Raw genomic sequence first — 22,191 nt, forward strand, 5'->3', positions numbered from 1 at the left:
TCGATGATACTCTAGAAATCTCTCAATTGGATAATATTCAATGATCTTCCGGAACAAAGAATGTAAGAAAATATGATATAGAGGTGGTACCACATTAATGACCAAAAAATGGGTACAACACTCTTGTTTGGAGCTAATCGAAGAAACTGTTATAAGGCAGTTCCAAAAACTGTCACGAGACTGCCACAAAACAGTTCCATGTTAGGCTAAACCATCAGAGTCAACGTTCAACGTTAGGGTCAAAACCAACCAGGGGCTCTGCCCCGTGGACTCCCTATTAGGGGAATTGCTCTGACCCCATTGGTTCAAGGACTTCACCCCTAAATGACATTATACTTTGAATCTAGAATAAACTCAAACAAGTGTGCACTCTGCACCGCCCCTTACTTGTTCAATGTTTATTAAGATTGCATTCGTCAACAAATTAATTACATTACACTTAAATAATATTAGTGATACAAACCACCAACATTGTAACATCCCCCACTTGCACGTATCACAATACTATCCGCTTTATGCTCCTAACACGAAAACTTCCCAGGAGGTCACCCATCCTAAATTACTCTCGCCTCGGCAGGCTTAACTGCTAAGTTCTTATGAGATCTGTTGCCTTCACAGCTTTAAAACACGTTGTGACAAGGAAGGTATCCACACCCCTTATAAGGAAATGCTTGGTTCTCCTTCCAAGCCGATGTAGGATCAGGCGCAATCCACTTTCACCCCTCATTATAGGGTTCGACATCCCCGTCGAACGCATCGACCTATGCCCCAACTATGATACCATTTGTAACATCCCCCTATGGCACATATCACAATATTGTTTGCGTCGGGCTCCCGGCATGAAAACTTCCTAGGGGGTCACCAATCATCGAATTGCTCTCACCCGGGCATGCTTAGCTGTATATTTCTTGTAAGATCTGCTACCCACACAACTTTAAAACACGTTGTGACAAAGAATGTATCCATACCCCTTTTAAGGAATGTTTAGTTCCTTTCCCAGCTGATGTGAGATCATGCGCAACCCACGCTTAACGTCAAGTACAAGCCTTGGAGCTATGTTGTGCCATGGCAAGTTTTTAGAACCTTAAGAATAAGTAATCTTAGAATGTGTTTTTTTATTTATGTGGGTTATGGTTGTTTACAAGGATAAAATCACTAGATCTATTATTAGTTATGACACTTAAAAGACCCTTTTGAGCTGCTTCATATACCTAGATAGTATTTATTGTTTAAACACTAGTTTTACTTGTTTACGGAATGACGAACATAATATCATACATACATAGACTCTGTTAGACATAAGAGTGAAATAATGTCTTATAAAAGGTAATACATCAGCCATACATACCTAGTATATCACATAATACTTTTAATCTATGTAACATTCATAAAATTTTGAAAATTTTAAAACTTTACATAAATCCAAAAACCATCATTGTGTACAAATTGTTTTCAAAATAAGTTCAACATCAGAGAAATCCAAGAATTCATGAAACAAAATATGAGGAGGTGCACGATAACGTCTTCGCCTTCTTGTGATCCTCTGAGGTACCTGAAACATAATCCAAAACTATAAGCCCGAAGCTTAGTGAGTTCCCCCAACCGACCTACATTCAATCTGGTACACTCACCGACCTACATTCAATCTGGTACACTCTCCGGGCCTTCGGCCTGACTGGTACGCCCCACTGGCCTACAGTCTATCCGGGATGCCCTGGGTCTGTTGGCCTTCTGCACAAAGCAGGTCCGCCTCAACCCAACCGCATATAACATTTCGACATATATATAATAATTAAACATATAACCAGTAAATCAGACAGATCTTACAGATCACAAAGCATAGCATCATCCAATTATTAAGATACAGATCTAACAGATCACTACAATATTCAATCATGCAATAATCATGATAACAATCCAAAAGGGCCGGCCTTGGTGCCTCCTTCCCAACAAGTATAGTGAGGAACTGTAACGACCCGTTTCCGGTATGTTAATTAATTTGTTTTGGGCTAAGTTTTCAAGAGGGACTCGGCGAGTTCTAGCCTGACTCGCCGAGTCGGGTCGCGCATCTTGTGCACGCGGGAGCCGGCGACTCGGCGAGTCCATATCCTGGACTCGGCGAGTCCGTCCGTCTGGGTGAAACCCTAACTCCCCGGGTTTGCTCACTATTTAAACCCCATTATAGCCTCCATCTCGTCACTTTCCCCCTGAGAGCACTGTGAGAAACCCTAAACTTTCCTCTTGTGAGCTTATATGTGATCTTGTCCCATTTTGTGAAGGAGTGAAGAAGGAGAAGAAGAAGGAAGCAAGGAAACGTGTTCTAGTGCCAAGATCCAAGGTCAAGGGTGAACTTATTGAGGTATTTTCGGAGTTCCCTTCTGGTTTCATGCTTAAACTTCCATTAGAGCTCTTTTAAGGGCTATTTGATGCTTGTTCCAAGCTTCATGCTTGCTTGATTGTGTTATTGAGCCGAAATACCTTTGGATCTGAGTGTTGGGGTGTTGAAGAGTCCAGATCCACTGTCTTTTTGGAGTTACATTGCTTATTAGCCATGGATCTACCCTTTTTGTGCATATTTTAGTCTTATTTCCCTCATTCATGCGGTTGTGCACGTAAAGTTGGAAACTTTACGTGGTAAAACAGCTTAATGGACCTAGATCTATCTTTTGCATGTGTTGGATTCAAGAGAAATCGAGTAAAAATATGTTGCATGGCGGCGACTCGGCGAGTCGGAGGAACGACTCGACGAGTCAGGTCGCGAGTCCCGAGTTCTTCAGTTTCTTCAGTGTCGAGTGTACGAGGTGAGTTAGGGAGTGGACTCAGCGAGTTAAGAGTAGACTCAGTAATGGAGGGACTCGGCGAGTTTGTTCATACAAATCGGCGAGTCCAAGGCAATCTCCTTGAGGATTAAGAACAACTCGTCGAGTCTGTTCATCTGACTCGGCGAGTCGGATGAAGATCATCTGAGTTCTTGGATCAAGAGGGTACTCGTCGAGTCGATGCCACACTCGACGAGTAGCAGCATGTAGAGTTGAGAAGTGAGAGTAGGACTCGGCGAGTTGGGTGGCCCAACTCGGCGAGTCAGCCCCATCAGTAAGTTGACTTTGACCAAGGGTAAAAGAGTCGTTTTACCCCAAGTGCAGTGTTTAGTATTTGATTGAGTGTGTTCATGGACTTGTAGCCGAGGAGTTTCGGAAGCAGCAGCCGGTAGCTTTCAGGCACACACACTCAGCCGCCAGTTTTCGAGGTGAGTTCCCTTTTCAGTAGGAACGGGTCTAAGGCCACCATGCCGGCCCGTTTAGCTAGCAGTAGTATCCGGATGTTATGTGATGCAGTAGTTAGCATGTTTGATGCCTTTGTGGCTCAGACAAGATTATGTGTGTTCATGTTAGGAATATGTTATGCTATGATCAGTCAGCTTTGGACTTCGGTCCGATGTCAGCTTCGGACTTCGGTTCGATGTAGGGGACAAGGTCCCGGTTAGCTTCGGACTTCGGCCCGATGTCAGCTTCGGACTTCGGTTCGATGTAGGGGACAAGGTCCCGGTTAGCTTCGGACTTCGGCCCGATGTCAGCTTCGGACTTCGGTCCGATGTAGGGGATAAGGTCCCGGTCAGTCAGCTTCGGACTTCGGTCCGATGGAGGGGGCAAGGCCCCGTATGTGCTTGATATATTATTGTATGGTATGTGGTAATTTGGGGGAGCTCACTAAGCTTCGTGCTTACAGCTTCAGTTTTGGTTTCAGGTAGTTCCGCAAGCAAAGGGAGGAGCTCTGGATGACGGCATCGCACACACCACCGCCTCAGATTTAGCCTGGGATTGATTAGATGTTTGATCTGATGTAGTATGACATAGTTTTCCGCACAGTATTTTATTGTGTTTTGGAATACATCACGTGTGGTTTTATTATATGACGCTCTGATTGCAGTTTTGATTATATTAAAAACAAAATTTTTGGGTCGTATTTTTTTTGGGTCGTTTCAAGTTGGTATCAGAGCCCTGGTTTGAGGGATTCGGATACACTCTCGGGTGTATCTGAACTCAAACTAAGGGGAAATAAAAGATCTTTAATAAAATGTTTTTACAAAAGAATTTTGAAAACACTTAGAAGGAAAAGAATTGTTTTAAGATAGAAGTGTGTGCATGCGGTCAACCGAGCTCAAGTAAGTACTCCCAAATTACCCATACAAGTTATTTGTTCAATTTCAGTTTAGTAGAACAGCATGCTAGGATAGGGCTAAGGGTGTAGGAGAATGCCTTATGTGCCTGCTTATGTGTTACAGCTCTATGAATATTGCATGCTAGAATTGAGTAGACAGCAGTAGGATAGCCTGTTTAGGTTATGCCTGATAGTGTGAGCTTAGCATCCTATGCTAGTGCAATTTCTTGTTGTAAGAATAGCTTGCGTGAGTCTGTTTCCCTTGTCCGAATGCTGCTTGCTTTGTGCTTAGTGGGATTCCGAGTAATGGGAGTTAGCCATTAGGTGGACACGTCACACCACATGTAATCAGGTTTGAATAATCCCAGAGTGCTGGAACTGGCCCTACTGCGCAGCTCTCGTTTGAGTCCAACCGTTGTAGGGACGGATCTTTTACTTGAAGGATTATCCGACCCTCATCACATGTGATGGTGTTCAGGTGATGGCCAACTGGCAGTGCAAGGAGACCTACAGCAGCTGAGGACCAGTCGTATTGAGCTCGAGTTTTCTCTAGGGCAAGCCTAGGGTGAGAGTAGCAGAAAATAGCAGCGGTAGAAGTGACTTGGGGAAGTCGAGGCAGTTCTTGAGGAAAGTACGGATAAATGTGGAAGGTAGTAGGGGCCCATACTACTGGAAACAGAGGATCCGTACTCGAATCAAGGAAGGCCAAGATTAGACCAGGAAGCTAGTAGTCGTATTATGATCCCTTGAAATATTTCAATGTTCTGATATCGTTATGATGTGTTCAGAATGGTAGTTTTGCGTCCGAGGCCAGCAGCCGGCAGTTCAGATGCCGGAGGAGGATCAGGATCGGGATCCGACCCGGAGGTCGGACAGATGGATGAGCAGACCAGAGAGTTCCTTTCTTCTGAGATTACTCGCATCATACTTGAGCAGACTCCTGTGATCTTCGGTTCGATCAAGGAGGGCATTTTGGAGATGATGGATGAGAGATTGAGTACCTTCCGTACTGAGATGGCGGCCGTGATGGGGTCGCGCACACTCACTTTCAGGGAGTTCAGGGCGTGCGGGGCTCCTGACTACCACGGGGCACGGGACCCCATAGCGAGTACCAGGTGGTTGGCGGATGTGGCCAACGCATTCCGTTCTAGCAGATGTCCCGAGGGGGACAAGGTCAGATTGGCGTCCTGTCTCCTGAAGGACAGGGCACGTGACTGGTGGGAGGAGGTAGGGCATACCATCGGGGATGATGCGGCATTGGATGCCATGACCTGGGCTGATTTTTCTACCAGGTTCAGAGCGGAGTTCGCACCGGTCATTGAGGTACAACAGTTAGCCAGGGAGTTCCAGGATCTGACCCAGACTACCGAGACAGTGGCGGAGATCACCGCCAAGTTCAGGGAGCGGGCCCTTCTTGTTCCTCAGTATGCAGCAGACGAGGAGATGAAGAAGGCCCGTTATCACGAGATGTTGCGGAGCGACATTCGTATGTTTGTGAGCCGGTCCAGTTGCAAAACACTGGACGACATGATTGCTAGAGCTCGGGAGAGAGAGATTGATCTCGAGATGGAGAAGAAGAGGAAACCGGAGGCGGTTTCGGGTTCGGGTGGTTCGGGCAAAAAGCCCAGGGTTTCGGATCATAGGTCCAGGGGACAGCCGAGCTACGGTCGATGTGGTAGGTGTGGGAAGATGCACGAGGGAGCGTGCAAGGCAGGGAGTTCCGGCTGCTTCAAGTGCGGTCGGGTTGGACATTTGAGTAGGGATTGTACGGCTCCTGCTGCTGTCGTTGCTGCGTCAGACCTGATTTGCTTTCAGTGCAATCAGAGGGGACATAAAAAGTCCCAGTGTCCCAGTTTAGCTGCAGCAGGGAAGGTGCATGCACCCGCCCCTGCTACTTTGAGGATCACAGATGGCCGTCAGGGCCGAGCTGATGCGCCGGTGGCGAAGAGCAGGGCATTTCAGATGACAACAGAGGAGGCGCGAGCGACTCCTGATGTGGTGACGGGTATGTATATTTCTTTCATCTCTTAATTATTAATATATCGTTTGAATATTATTTGATGGTACGCTTTATTTAGGGTCGTTCTCGGTGAACGGCATCCCTGCTTTGGTATTGTTTGACTCGGGGGCCACCCGATCTTTTGTATCGCTTGCGCTTAGCAAGAGATTTAGCAGAGCTCCGGGGGAACTGGATTGTCCGTTAGAGGTTGAGGTAGCAGATGATAGGACCGTGAGGGTCGACAAAGTATATAGAGGGTGTTCCCTTCAGATATTTGAGGAGCAGTTTTCAGTGGATTTGGTTCCGATTCCCCTGCGCGGGAATAAAGTTATTGTGGGAATGGATTGGCTAAGCCCCAATGGGGCGGTGATTGATTGTGAGCTTCAGCTAGTGAGGGTTCGCGCTCCCAGTGGGGGAGAGATAGTGGTTCAGGGCGAGAGGCCCCAGCGAGGATTGACCTTCTGCTCTGCCGCTAGGGCGAGGCGCTACGTGCAGCAGGGTTGCGCCGGTTATGTAGCCTACGTCTTGGATGCCCGGGATAAGGGCAAGACGACGATCGATGATGTTCCTATTGTTCGAGATTACCCGGATGTGTTTCCCGAGGATTTGCCGGGGATACCTCCTGAGAGGCAGGTTGAGTTCAGGATCGACCTGGTTCCTGGTGCGGCTCCGATAGCCAAAGCACCATATCGACTTGCTCCCCCTGAGATGCAGGAGTTGTCTACACAGCTTCAGGAGCTGTTAGACAAGGGTTTCATTAGACCGAGCAGTTCGCCTTGGGGAGCGCCGATCTTATTTGTGAGGAAGAAAGACGGGTCGCATCGGATGTGTATTGATTACCGGGAGTTGAACAAGGTAACGGTGAAGAACCGTTACCCACTTCCGAGGATAGATGACTTGTTTGATCAGCTCCAGGGAGCGTCTTGGTTCTCCAAGATCGACCTACGCTCCGGTTACCACCAGATGAGGGTCAGGGATGAGGATGTTCAGAAGACTGCTTTCAGGACCCGGTATGGCCATTATGAGTTTGTGGTGATGCCATTTGGGCTCACCAATGCCCCAGCCGCGTTCATGGATCTCATGAACCGCGTGTGCAGACCGATGCTGGATCGGTCAGTGATAGTGTTCATCGATGACATCTTGGTGTATTCCAAGACGCAGGGACAGCACGAGGGGCATCTGCGGGAGGTGTTGGAGACTTTGAGGAGGGAGAGACTGTTCGCTAAGTTCTCCAAGTGCGAGTTCTGGTTACGCGAGGTGCAGTTTCTTGGGCATCTCGTTAATCAGAAGGGTATTTTGGTTGACCCGGCCAAGATTGAGGCCGTGATGCAGTGGGAGGTCCCGAGGTCTCCATCTGAGATTCGGAGCTTCCTAGGATTGGCAGGGTACTATCGGAGGTTTATTCAGGATTTCTCCAAGATAGCAGTGCCGCTCACCCGACTAACCAAGAAGTCGGTAGTTTTTCGTTGGGGGCCTGAGCAGCAGGCGGCGTTCGAGACTCTCAGGCAGAGATTGTGCGAGGCTCCGATCCTCACCTTGCCAGAGGGTGTTGAGGATTTCGTGGTCTATTGTGATGCTTCGATCACAGGTATGGGAGCAGTGTTGATGCAGCGAGGCCACGTGGTGGCTTATGCCTCGAGACAGTTGAAGCCTCACGAGGCTAATTATCCTACCCATGACTTGGAGCTGGGGGCAGTTGTATTTGCCCTCAAGATTTGGAGACATTATCTGTATGGGGTCCGCTGTACTATCTACACGGACCACAAGAGTTTGCGATACCTTATGGATCAGCCTAGCTTGAATATGAGACAGAGGAGATGGTTGGACGTGCTAAAGGACTATGACTGTGAGATCCTGTATCATCCAGGGAAGGCCAACGTGGTGGCCGATGCCCTGAGCCGCAAGGTGTCGGCGGCCCCTATCAGGGATTTGTGTATGAGGATGACGGTAATCACTCCTTTGTTGGAGCGGATTAAGGAGGCTCAGATGGAGGGTCTCAAGGAGGAGAGGCAGAAGTGCGAGAGGATAGTGGGTCGAGTAGCTTCGTTCGACTACGACAGTCGGGGTTTGATGACGCTTCATGGTAGGGTGTGGGTACCGTACTGGGGTGGGGTACGGCAGGTATTGATGGACGAGGCTCATAAGTCTCGATTTTCTATCCATCCAGGGGCGACGAAGATGTATCGGGATCTTCGACCTGATTATTGGTGGCCCTGCATGAAGCGGGACGTCGCTTGGTACGTTGAGAGGTGCCTGACCTGCCGAAAGGTCAAGGCGGAGCACCAGAGACCTCACGGCAAGATGCAGCCGTTGGATATTCCCGTGTGGAAATGGGAGGACATCACCATGGATTTTATCACCAAACTTCCCAGGACCGCACGTGGAGTAGATTCGATATGGGTAGTGGTGGATCGGTTGACGAAGAGTGCCCATTTTATCCCGATCCAGGAGAGTATATCGGCGGAAAGGTTAGCCGATATCTATGTGCGAGAGATTGTGGCACGTCATGGAGTGCCGGTATCGGTAGTGTCGGACCGAGATGTTCGCTTCACGTCCAGATTCTGGAAGCGGTTTCACGACGAGATGGGTACTCGTCTCCATTTCAGCACCGCTTTTCATCCTCAGACTGACGGGCAGAGCGAGAGGACGATTCAGACTCTCGAGGACATGCTTAGGGCATGCGTTCTGGATTTTGGGGGCTGTTGGGATACGTATCTTCCCTTAGCGGAATTCTCGTATAACAACAGCTATCATGCGAGCATTGATCGACCTCCTTTTGAGATGTTATATGGCAGGAAGTGCAGGACCCCGATTTGTTGGGGCGAGGTCGGTCAGCGGGTTATGGGGAGCACTGAAGTGGTGCTCAAGACGACGGAACTGATCCAGCAGGTCCGTAGTAGACTGCAGACTGCGCAGAGTCGGCAGAAGAGCTACGCCGACAAGAGGCGTTCAGACTTGGAGTTCCAGGTAGGAGACATGGTTCTTCTGAAAGTCTCACCTTGGAAAGGTGTCATCAGATTCCGGAAGAGGGGCAAATTGGGCCCCAGATTTATTGGTCCTTTCAGGGTTGTGGCCCGGGTGGGTCGGGTTGCTTACCGGTTAGATCTTCCTGAGGAGCTCAGTTTGATACACAACACCTTCCACGTGTAGCAGTTGAGGAAGTGTCTAGTGGACGAGACAGCGGTCGTTCCCTTGGAGGATATCCAAGTCGATAGCGGCTTGAATTATATCGAGAAGCCGATAGCAATTTTGGAACGGAAGACCAAGACCTTGAGGAACAAGGTAATTCAGCTGGTAAAGGTGCAGTGGCAGCATCGGAAGGGGTCTGAGTGGACATGGGAGGCTGAAGAAGAAATGAGAACGCACTACCCGGAGTTATTCGCAGATCCAGCCGTAGCAGACTTCGAGGACGAAGTCTGAAACAAGTGGGGGAGAATTGTAACGACCCGTTTCCGGTATGTTAATTAATTTGTTTTGGGCTAAGTTTTCAAGAGGGACTCGGCGAGTTCTTGCCTGACTCGCCGAGTCGGGTCGCGCATCTTGTGCACGCGGGAGCCGGCGACTCGGCGAGTCCATATCCTGGACTCGGCGAGTCCGTCCGTCTGGGTGAAACCCTAACTCCCCGGGTTTGCTCACTATTTAAACCCCATTATAGCCTCCATCTCGTCACTTTCCCCCTGAGAGCACTGTGAGAAACCCTAAACTTTCCTCTTGTGAGCTTATATGTGATCTTGTCCCATTTTGTGAAGGAGTGAAGAAGGAGAAGAAGAAGGAAGCAAGGAAACGTGTTCTAGTGCCAAGATCCAAGGTCAAGGGTGAACTTATTGAGGTATTTTCGGAGTTCCCTTCTGGTTTCATGCTTAAACTTCCATTAGAGCTCTTTTAAGGGCTATTTGATGCTTGTTCCAAGCTTCATGCTTGCTTGATTGTGTTATTGAGCCGAAATACCTTTGGATCTGAGTGTTGGGGTGTTGAAGAGTCCAGATCCACTGTCTTTTTGGAGTTACATTGCTTATTAGCCATGGATCTACCCTTTTTGTGCATATTTTAGTCTTATTTCCCTCATTCATGCGGTTGTGCACGTAAAGTTGGAAACTTTACGTGGTAAAACAGCTTAATGGACCTAGATCTATCTTTTGCATGTGTTGGATTCAAGAGAAATCGAGTAAAAATATGTTGCATGGCGGCGACTCGGCGAGTCGGAGGAACGACTCGACGAGTCAGGTCGCGAGTCCCGAGTTCTTCAGTTTCTTCAGTGTCGAGTGTACGAGGTGAGTTAGGGAGTGGACTCAGCGAGTTAAGAGTAGACTCAGTAATGGAGGGACTCGGCGAGTTTGTTCATACAAATCGGCGAGTCCAAGGCAATCTCCTTGAGGATTAAGAACAACTCGTCGAGTCTGTTCATCTGACTCGGCGAGTCGGATGAAGATCATCTGAGTTCTTGGATCAAGAGGGTACTCGTCGAGTCGATGCCACACTCGACGAGTAGCAGCATGTAGAGTTGAGAAGTGAGAGTAGGACTCGGCGAGTTGGGTGGCCCAACTCGGCGAGTCAGCCCCATCAGTAAGTTGACTTTGACCAAGGGTAAAAGAGTCGTTTTACCCCAAGTGCAGTGTTTAGTATTTGATTGAGTGTGTTCATGGACTTGTAGCCGAGGAGTTTCGGAAGCAGCAGCCGGTAGCTTTCAGGCACACACACTCAGCCGCCAGTTTTCGAGGTGAGTTCCCTTTTCAGTAGGAACGGGTCTAAGGCCACCATGCCGGCCCGTTTAGCTAGCAGTAGTATCCGGATGTTATGTGATGCAGTAGTTAGCATGTTTGATGCCTTTGTGGCTCAGACAAGATTATGTGTGTTCATGTTAGGAATATGTTATGCTATGATCAGTCAGCTTTGGACTTCGGTCCGATGTCAGCTTCGGACTTCGGTTCGATGTAGGGGACAAGGTCCCGGTTAGCTTCGGACTTCGGCCCGATGTCAGCTTCGGACTTCGGTTCGATGTAGGGGACAAGGTCCCGGTTAGCTTCGGACTTCGGCCCGATGTCAGCTTCGGACTTCGGTCCGATGTAGGGGATAAGGTCCCGGTCAGTCAGCTTCGGACTTCGGTCCGATGGAGGGGGCAAGGCCCCGTATGTGCTTGATATATTATTGTATGGTATGTGGTAATTTGGGGGAGCTCACTAAGCTTCGTGCTTACAGCTTCAGTTTTGGTTTCAGGTAGTTCCGCAAGCAAAGGGAGGAGCTCTGGATGACGGCATCGCACACACCACCGCCTCAGATTTAGCCTGGGATTGATTAGATGTTTGATCTGATGTAGTATGACATAGTTTTCCGCACAGTATTTTATTGTGTTTTGGAATACATCACGTGTGGTTTTATTATATGACGCTCTGATTGCAGTTTTGATTATATTAAAAACAAAATTTTTGGGTCGTATTTTTTTTGGGTCGTTTCAGGAACACTTACCTCACAAGTAGTGCTGACTGATAAGATCCAACTCCAAATCTCAGCTCCGGACTCAAATGCGTACAACTACCATGTGACCATTTCTATCAAAACCCCAAAATACCCAAAATGCCCTTAAAAGTCAAACTTGGTCAACCATGGTCAAAGTCAAAGTCAACAGTCGATGTTGACCCAACTCGTCGAGTGCACCTACCAACTCGTCGAGTTCCTACAATATCCAGAGAAGCGGGAAAACCCTAGCCAACTCGTTGAGTTGGCTGGAGAACTCGCCGAGTTTTCCCAACTAAGCACATTCAGTCCTTTTTCATCAAGTCTAACACTTTAAAATGTAGATTTGATACCTAAGAGCTGGAAAACCAAGTAAAGTTGCTAACTTTACGTCCATGCATGTCACCAAGAGGCTCCAAAACTCAAGGAAGGCTTAATAAGGGACCTAAAGCATGAAGGAGGCCTAGAACTTGATAAAGCTTGAAACTTTAAGTCCAATGAGGCCATAAAACGTCTAGATCTGAAGTGATAACTTCATGAAATACTCAACCCATGAACAATCCAAAAAATAAGCCAAATATGACAATAAACTTCCAAGGAAGCTAAGCAATAGATAAGCAAGGTGTCGACTTTATACCTCATAATGATTGTAACAAAAGAGTAGGTTCTGGATCTATAGACTTCCTTTCAATCAAGCCACCTCAAACTTCAAGCTCCTTCAAAAGAACACCAAGAAATCACTCTTCAAGCTCTCACACACACAAATATGGGAGAGGATGCGCGGACTAGATTTTTCTGGACAGAAGACACTGATAAGGAGGCCACCCAAAGGGTATAAAGCCTTTAAATAGGGTGCAACACCTTAAAACTTAGGGTCTCTTAATCAGCCACCAACTCGTTGAGTTGGTCCAAAAATATGTGCATCCCAAAAGCCTTCAACACGTCGAGTTGAGGCCATCAACTCGACGAGTTTCAAGGGAAATTTGCCTTTTAAGGAATAAATCTCATACCTGGAAGTCGGGATGTTACAATCTCTTTCACTATTTCTTCATTATTTAGATTCACAATAGCAAACATCCACCCCACCTCTAAAGATTTCATACAACATATTTTGCATCCTATTTTGAAGAAGAGATCAAGAAACATAATGAAAGAAAGTCATTCATTAATGTTGAAAAGGCTTGTTGATATGTTGATGAAGAAACTAGGGCCAAATAGTTGGAAGACATGTGGGGGTCTAGTAAGACTAAAGTAAGGAATTATGCAATGATCTACATTGCTCAAACAAATGAGAGTAACTTACAATCAAAGAGCTCAATTGATAAAGGTGATTCAAGCATAGAGAGGCAAAAACATGATTACTAGTTTTTTTGTGGCAACTCATAAGGATTTCTAAAGTTGGTATTAAAGATGGACAAGTGAGAAGAACTTTGATGTTTTAGTTTAATATTTTTTTTTTTTTTTTTAAAGTAATTTGATGTTTTTTTTTTCATGGATGAATATGGTTTATTTTTTTATTATTTTTTTGTCATGATATTGTATGCACTTTTTTCAAGTAATTTGATGTTTTGTCATGGAGGAACAATCTATTTGATAACTAGATTCTATTTAGAGTCCGTTAGAATGGTCAAAATGATTGATGAATAGAAATAAAACATTGTGTGTGTGTATGTGTGTGTATATATATATATATACACACACACATGTATATATATATATATATATATATATATATATATATATATATATATATATATATATATATATATATATATATATATATATAGGGTGAGATCGGTTGAGAACTCATAGTTACCGAAAACTGGAAAGCTACAAGTTGAGCGTTGGATCAAAAATAATTCATTAAAGACATCTTAACAATCTCATTTAATGTTTAATTTTTTTGTGTTATTTAATATATTAATATAAATGTCTAAAAATTTACATCATAAATCAAATTTTCATATATATATTTTTAAATATAGTAGTTTTTGTTTTTTTAAAAGAAAATTCAGATTTTTTTAATTTTTTATAGAAAACAAAAATTTTTGAAAAAAAATTGAAGAAAATATTTTTTTTTAAAAAAACTGCATTTTTTTTTTAAAAAAAACTGTATTTTTAAATAAAGTAATTGCATTTTTTTTCAAAAAAACTGCAAAATTTTAAAGAAAATTATATTTTTTTTTCAAAAAAAACTGCATTGAAAAAAACTGCAATTTAAAAAAAAAACTGCATTTTAAAAAAAAAAAAAGTAAATTTTTAGGTGCATATATGCATATCTTTTCAAATGCACATATGTATATTTCTTATACTATAATATTCGTAAGTAAATAAAAAAAATCTCATTTTTATTAATTAATCTATAAACATAATAGTACAAATATTTTATTCAATACAAAATAAAATATAAAAAATGCTACAAATTTCAAAGCGTTTTCATGTCTTCGTGTCAGTATTTCCTTATTTTCTTCAATTTATCATTTTTCACCTCTTCAATATTCACCACAATTTCTTCCAAATCTACAAGAAAATAAAAAAAAGATTAATGCAAAAACACTCACAAAAATACATATGTGATTTTCATGTGATTAACATATGAATCACATGCTATTCACATATAAATCACATACAATTCACATATGAATCACATTTACATATGACATCATATGTAAATCACATGCGATTCACATATGAATCACATGTGAATCACATATGATTTACATGTGAATCGCATGTGATTTACATTTGAATCATATGTGATTTACATGTGAATCAAATATGATTAGTATGTGTGTAACATCCCAAAATTCAAGGCCAAAATTTCATTTTTTTTTTATAATTTATAACATAAAAAAACCAATGGTATAAAAACATTCATAATGATATCTCATGTCACAACCAATATGTCAATGATCCAAAGCATGCCACCATAAAACCATTTTGTCAAAAGTAAAATAAATCAAAGTACATTCCCAAGAATCTCATAATGCGGAAATCCAACGTATGTGTGTATGATGTGCAGCTACCGTGCCAGCTCCTTCCCTTTCGCTGAAGAGGTACCTGAAACAAAACTAAAAACTGTAAGCACGAAGCTTAGTGAGTTCCCCTATCGTACCACATACCATATAATCGCATAACATGCATATACTGTCAGACATATCTGGGTGCTGGCCCCCCCTTCGGTCCTCTCGACCGGATACTGCCTAGCATATCTGGGTGCTGGCCTCCCCTTCGGCCCTCTTGACCGGATATTGCCTAGCATATCTGGGTGCTGGCCTCCCCTTCGGTCCTCTCGACCGGATACTGGGGACTATTTCACCCCTCTACTACTACCACATAACATGTAACACATAATCGTATTCTATCTAGCATGACTGGGTATGACTACCCCCTTTTGGACCTATTGACCGGAAATCTTGGGGACTATCTCCCCTACTGCTACTAGCATATAACATCATATCATACTAGCACATAACATATCAGGTAGTAGCAAACCTAGATGAATATCACAAAGACAGTCATCTAACATACGACTCATACTGGTGGGCCGACATTGGTGCCTTAGACCTACCGCTACTGGAAGGTAACTCACCTCGTAAGGCTGACTGCTGAAAAGATGATCTGCAGATGTCTGACTGCTGCTCCAGTGGTCCTCCGGCTATAATTCCCATAAAATACTTAGTCAGACACTGATAGCTGCTCTTAGAGTAAAATGACTATTTTACCCCTGACCAAGTCAAAATCAAAGTCAACTTTTAGTTGACCTGACTCTCCGAGTTGGGTCGCCAACTCGTCGAGTCCCTATCCTTTCATCTGACCCTCTTCACGCCTCTACTCGTCGAGTTTAGCAATGACTCGACGAGTCCTACTTCTAAAATAACCTGAATGAACCTTCATCCGACTCGCCGAGTTGTATGAACAACTCGTCGAGTTCATCCCCATCCAATGAACAAGTCCTGACCTTGACTCGTCGAGTTGTATGAACAACTTGTCAAGTTCATCTTCAATGGTGGGAGATTGCCTTGGACTCGCCGAGTCTGCTTATGCGCTCGTTGAGTCCTATGAACTCCAGGTCTATGGCTAAGTCCAACACATTGGGCCACTCCCTTGGACCCTCTAAAACCCTTCTAACACTCAACTGGGTTCCTTTAAACCTTAATAGAAAGATCAGCATACCGCTCATCAAAAGTCTCAATCAAGGTGGTCTTAATAGACCCGAACATCTCTGGAATCTCAGCCCTGATGGCCGCAGCCACCTCCTCGTGGATGATCCTACAGATCTCCTCATCACTCGTCCCACTGCTCTCTGGTGTGTGGCGTGTCCCAACCATGATCTACCTCTGTAATACAACATAAAAATATCAGGAACTCGCTCGAGTATACTTACACTCGATAAACCCACCCTACTTGTTCCTTGGTACCCTAAGGATTCTTACTTGGACTGTGCACTGACCCGGTGTCTTCAGTAGTACGGGCCCAATACTACCATCCACACCGCATCAGCATCCACCCAAGTCCTCCTCCTCGGATCCCAAGTCACAAGTACTCTATCTCTTTACACACATAAACTACCCTTTTGTAGACTCTCATAGCACCTCACTGCTACCTACTTACTCTAAAGCATCTCATGGCAACAGAAATCTTCCTAGGCTAAGGCATCACAAATTAGGCCACTCTAGTCCTAATATGAATACCTAGCCTACTCTAGCATGCATATCACATTTCAATATATCTCATAACACAAAATGTAAGGGTATTTTTGGAAATCACCGTTCGGGCGTTGGCTGATCGTTCACACTGCTTCCTTGCGTATCTTTTCAATTCTTTTACTTTTCAGAAAAATTGGTTATCTTATGAAAAATTTCTCGAATCCTCAGTTTGAGTTCAAATACACCCGAAGGTGAATCCGAATCCCTCAAACCAAGGCTTTGATACCAATTTGTAACACCGTAAAATTTAAAACAATTTTTCATTTAATTTTTTAATAAAACATTTCATTATTAAATCATCCAAAAGTCAAGTATCCACTGTTTCCACAAAATACATAACATAATCCATAACCCAAGATCTCAAAAACATGACATCTGCAAGTGTGTACTGATCAAGCCGGTGCCTTCCCGCGATCCTCGCTAGTACCTGAAACACAAAACACATAACACTGTAAGCATGAATGCTTAGTGAGTTCCCCAAAATACCACATACCGCACATACGCCTTTCCAGGCCATAGGATCTTCCGATCCAAGTGTCTCAGGGGATTTCCATCCCAGATTCTGTTGACCTTCCGGTCCATATCATCTTGACCTTCCGGTTCACATCATCATACTCATATCACAACATATCACATATAGCATACATCACATATACATCATACACATAAGGCCTTCCGGTCACACATAATTACCCCATCGGGTAAGGCATAGTGAGAAGACTCACCTCGTTGATGTCGGATAATCACTCGTGCCCAATGTCTCGACCTATCGTCCTACTATATCATAAGTACAACTCTCATTAATACTTTCCTGACTTTGTTTGAATGACACTATCAAGTCAACACTAGTCAACCCTGGTCCACGCTGGTCAACGGTCAACCTTTGACCCGACTCGTCGAGTGCCCTCGGGCAACTCGGCGAGTTCACCCGTGTCCACCCGTACCCCTCTAGTGCCGCTTAACACGTCGAGTCTTTCCCTTGCTCGACGAGTGACACCTGACTTGAATCGCGGGGCCACCCCGACTCAACTCGTCGAGTCTAATTATGAACTCGACGAGTTCCATCGCGTACTCATGACCTCTAGATCCCTTCTGACTCACCGAGTCGTTCCCCTACCCGGCGAGTCACCAACTGTGTGATTTACAGGGAAATCCTAACCCTACTCGTCGAGTCTGTTCTTGGACTCGGCGAGTCCATGTGATGTACAATCCCAAATGACCTCCTGAGGTCAGATCTATTCCATTAATCCATAGATCCGACCTTCCCAAGCATAATAATCACGTAAAGTCTATATCTTGATGCACATGCAACATCTATTTGATCCTATATGATGTTTTAGCCCCAAATATCATAACCCAAGGTCAAAACCCCCATTGTTCTTCATAAGGCTTGATGAGTAATGCTCTCTGGACCTCTATGGATCTAGATCTAAAACCTCATCACAATAAGGGACTAATTGGACATCAAATCTAACCAATAAAGGGTCCAAGAAACCCTAAATCCATATGATCATCATAACAACAGAAGGGAAGCCGAATTACTACCTCAAATGTGATGCCCTGAGCTCCAAATCCATAGAATGGCAACCTCCTTTGCTTCCTCTTGGCTAGAACCTCCTTCTTCTTGCTAAACAATACCTCAAAGGTCAACAATGGCTTCCTTTCTCTCTCCAACATGCTCAAGCACTCTAGGGTTTATCTCAAGGGACTGATAGCCGCAAATGACGACCCTAAGGGCCTTTAAATAGGTCCCAAACCCGAAAGATTATGGTTTCATTAAACAACGCGGACTCGCCGAGTCTGGTCATTGATCCGGATAAGAATTCGCGACCCTACTCGGCGAGTCTAAGCACCAACTCGCCGAGTCCCTCTACAAACTCCAAAATAAATGAATAAAATAATATAACTGGGGATCTGGATGTTACACATTCATCTTTGGGTTGGAGAGCCCTACGAGGTTTGGTTTCGGTTGCCTTGGGGAAGGGTGGGTATGCTCGGGGTTGTGGTCATGTTTCTTAGGTTGTTTGGCGTGTCGGGAATGGTAATGAATGATTTCGAGGATAAAATCTAATTCAAGTTGGGGAGAGTTGTAACGCCCTGTTTCGAATCGGTTCCCATTTTGGAGTGGTAATCAGGGATTGGGTATTAGCAGGCTTACGACCCTTGAAGAATTGAGATTTGGACTCATTTGGGGGTGGATGATGTAATTTGGATGATTCGGCTATTCGGTTTGTGATTTGGAGCCAAAGGGTATTTCGGTAATTTGTCAGCTCAGGCTTTTATGGAAATTGGAGGTTTGTTTGGGAAATTTTAAGGAAATTATGAGTTGATTAAAGTGTAGAGCTTCTCATTACCTTTTCTTGGATATATAGATCATCGGAATCGGATTTATAACGAAGAAGTTATGACCTTCGGAATGTGTTAGGGATTAAGGGGAAACCCTATTACGCGGGGCATAGTTAGGGAGTACGTGGGGCGTACAGCGAAGGGCATTACATTGGGTGTAATGTGGTGTATGCTTAGCGTACTGCGAAGGTGGAAACGGGGATGCGAGACCTCGTACGTTGGGCATACGAGGAGTACATGGGGGTGTACGAGGGTTAAAGGAAAAACCTTAATTTGGAAGTTTTACCCTATATAAACTCATTAAGTCTTTAGGGTTGGCCTCTTTACATGCCTCCAAGTCCTAAAACCCTAGAAATCGTCTCTAAGTCTCCATGGTTGTGATTTTGAGCTCATGGTGTGCATTTTGGTGTTGTTGGGTCATTTCCAAGAAAATAATGTTTGATGCAAGAATGTGGATCAAGGAAGAGCTTGTGAATCTCGATTATGTGCTTCATTTCCATCTTGTTTGAGGTAAAAAGTTTTGATCTTGTTCTTTAGAAGCTTAGATCTTCCTTGTTTAAGTTTTGTACCCTTTTTGGTCCTATAGCTGAGATCTAGTGATTGATAACACTCCTGGAGCTTAGAGTTGCCACTCTTGGTGTCTCCATGGTCCTATATTCATAAAGTTGGCACCTTTGAGGGTTAGAATACCCCATGCTTGAGTTTGAGTCCATTTTATGAAAGTAGAATGTTATATTTCGAGATTGGGTTCTTTTGGGGCATGCAAAGTCACCAAGTCAGTGACTTTATGGTTCCAGACACTTGTGTGGACTCAGATACGTGGTTTGGACTTCTAGACTTAAGCATTAAGAGCTTAATGTCGAAATTGGCTTAATGGATGAGTACGTTGGGCGCACAAGTCTATACGCGCAGAGTACAAGCCATATTGCATGTACGCTTAGCGCACAGCTGAGCATGCCCCGCATACTCAGTCGGAAAGGTTTTTTTGGGCTTCGTGTTGGGCTTCCTTTTTAGGCTTGGGTGTTTGAGTTCTTAATGGGCCATCTAAGTACAAGTGTTTTGGACTAGGAAAATTGGTTGGGCTTTAGGGTAAGGCCCATGTAAGGGGATTGGGCCCAATTTGGAAAATTAGGCCATATTTGGGCCTTGGTTGGTTATTTGGGTTTTGGGCCTTTCAGGTAGTGAGTTTGGGCCTTCGTCTTGGACCAAGCTAGGTTAGGGGTAAAATGGTTTTTATACTCTGAATATAGATTTATGGTTATGGATTGGAACCCAATTGTTCATTGGGAGTTGTTTAGATATTGACAGTTCGAGGATCTGTGAACTAACAGCCATGGATTGTATCTGTTTCATTCGACAGTGCGAGGACAGTCTCCTCATTGGGTTTAGCGGGTCGAAGGCACCGATGCCGGCCCATGGTTGATATGTTAGGATGCATGATGTATGTTCGACTCTTGCACGTGTTATATGATGGTATGCTTACCAGGCGGGGCCTAATGAGGATATCGTATGCTAGTTCTTAGTATGTGTTTTATGCTTACCGGGCAAGGCCCGATGTCGGGCGAGGATTGATGACTGTATGGGATGCTATAGTCTTTGTGATTATTGCATGAGCTAGTAAGGTTATATGATTATGTGTGTATCGACGGGGCCCAATGTCAGGCGGGGCCTGGTGATTGACAGATCTATAATCCGACTGGGTCTCGATATCGGGAGGGGTACGAGGCCAAGTGTGACTCTAGACCAGGTGAGGCCCGATGGAGGGCAGGGACCGAGGCCGAGTGGGACTTGAGACCGGGCGAGGCCCGATGGAGGGAGAGGGCCTAGTATGTGATTTGTATATGTAGGGTATGTGGTATCTTGGGGAACCCACTAATCTTTGTGCTTACGGGTTTCAGTTTATATTTCGGGTGCTTGGTTTTCAATTGGAAGAGCTCTGGATGATTGCAAAGCACACACCACATGTTTCCGTATTCTTTGATCTACTCTGATTTGATGATGTTTTGATAAATCCTAATTACCTTGGTTTTATGGAAATGTTATGTATTAACGATTTATTAATCTAAAAACGAAAACTTTATGTCCTTATTTTTGGGACATTACATGGTGGAAATTGGTATCGATTAGAGAGGTGAGATTCGTAGTCGGGTCTCATTAGTTATTGTTCAGTTAACGAGGTGAGTTTTCCTCACTGTACTTACGGGTCGAAGGCACCAATGCCTGCCCATTGGATTGATATCATGTTATGCATGTTATTGTACCGTAGTATCCTAGTATACAGAATGATGTTATGCTTAGTGGTCTGTAGATCTGGTTGACTGGCTGTAAACTATTATATGATTAGTTGTTATATGTGTACGTGTTTAGTCGGTGGCTGAGGCTTCACTGCTTTGTACGTAAGCCAACAAGTCGGGGCATACCAACCCAATGGTTGAATGGGAACGATGGTATTCCATTCCGAGGATGATTAGACCCATAGTATGTTGGCATTCCATCCTGATGGTTGAGGGCATAGGGTATTCCAACCCGATTGTTGATTAGACCCATAGTATGTTGGCATTCCAACCCGATGGTTGAGGGGCTTGGGGTATTCCAACCCGATAGTTGATTGGACCCATAGTATGCTGTTATTTTATATGTGTTATTTGTTCGTGTGTTGGTACTTTGGGGGAACTCACTAAGCTTTGGGCTTACGGTTTTAGGTTATGTTTCAGGTACCTCATATGACCGCGGGAAGGAGAAGGCGTGATCGTACACCTCCTCATGTTTGGATTTATGATTTTGGGAAAACTCAGATATTAAACATGTTTTGAAAACTATATTGTAAACAATGGTGATTTGTTGATTGGTTTGAAAAGTTTAATTTTTTCATGATTTTTATGGGTGTTACATGGGGTGGCTCTGTCTACCTAGAGGTTGGATATGATTTCGAGGCTAGCAGGTCATGGACTAAGGAGCGGATATTCCTTGGTAAGTATACATAGATCATGTGTTTTGTATCATTTAAGATTATTAGGTATATTGTGTGTATATGCAAGAAATGGTGGGTTATGGCTCACTTAAATGAAAGATAACGGGTTTACACACAGATCTTGCTAACCCATTTGACCAGGATATATATTTGGAGAGCGGCTCAGTTAGGGTCATTCAGATCGTTTTCACTCATAGCTCTTAAACTCTCACTATCTCTTTAAGAGCATATTAATGTTTTGTATTTGTGCATAGTTTGCATATATAATCCTTCATATTGAGTGAGAGTAGTATATGTTTTATGTAGAGAAGTTTACTTTGTAAGTATCTTTAAAACCAATTGGTTCATTAACGGAAGTGATCTATTGATGTTGTTTATATCTATGACTTCTTACATGTTTTTACATATGACAAAAACCAAACTTATGATATAGACTGTAAACATAAAAGCTTAGAATGGATAAAAAATGTTCTTTTTTATTAGGATATGCAGCTTACTATCCTACGCCATTAGACCTCCACCTCACTACCTCACACCATCCATACACTTGAGGAGTG

Source organism: Lactuca sativa, chromosome 8 (genome assembly GCF_002870075.4).
Source record: "Lactuca sativa cultivar Salinas chromosome 8, Lsat_Salinas_v11, whole genome shotgun sequence".
Taxonomy (NCBI): Eukaryota; Viridiplantae; Streptophyta; class Magnoliopsida; order Asterales; family Asteraceae; genus Lactuca; species Lactuca sativa.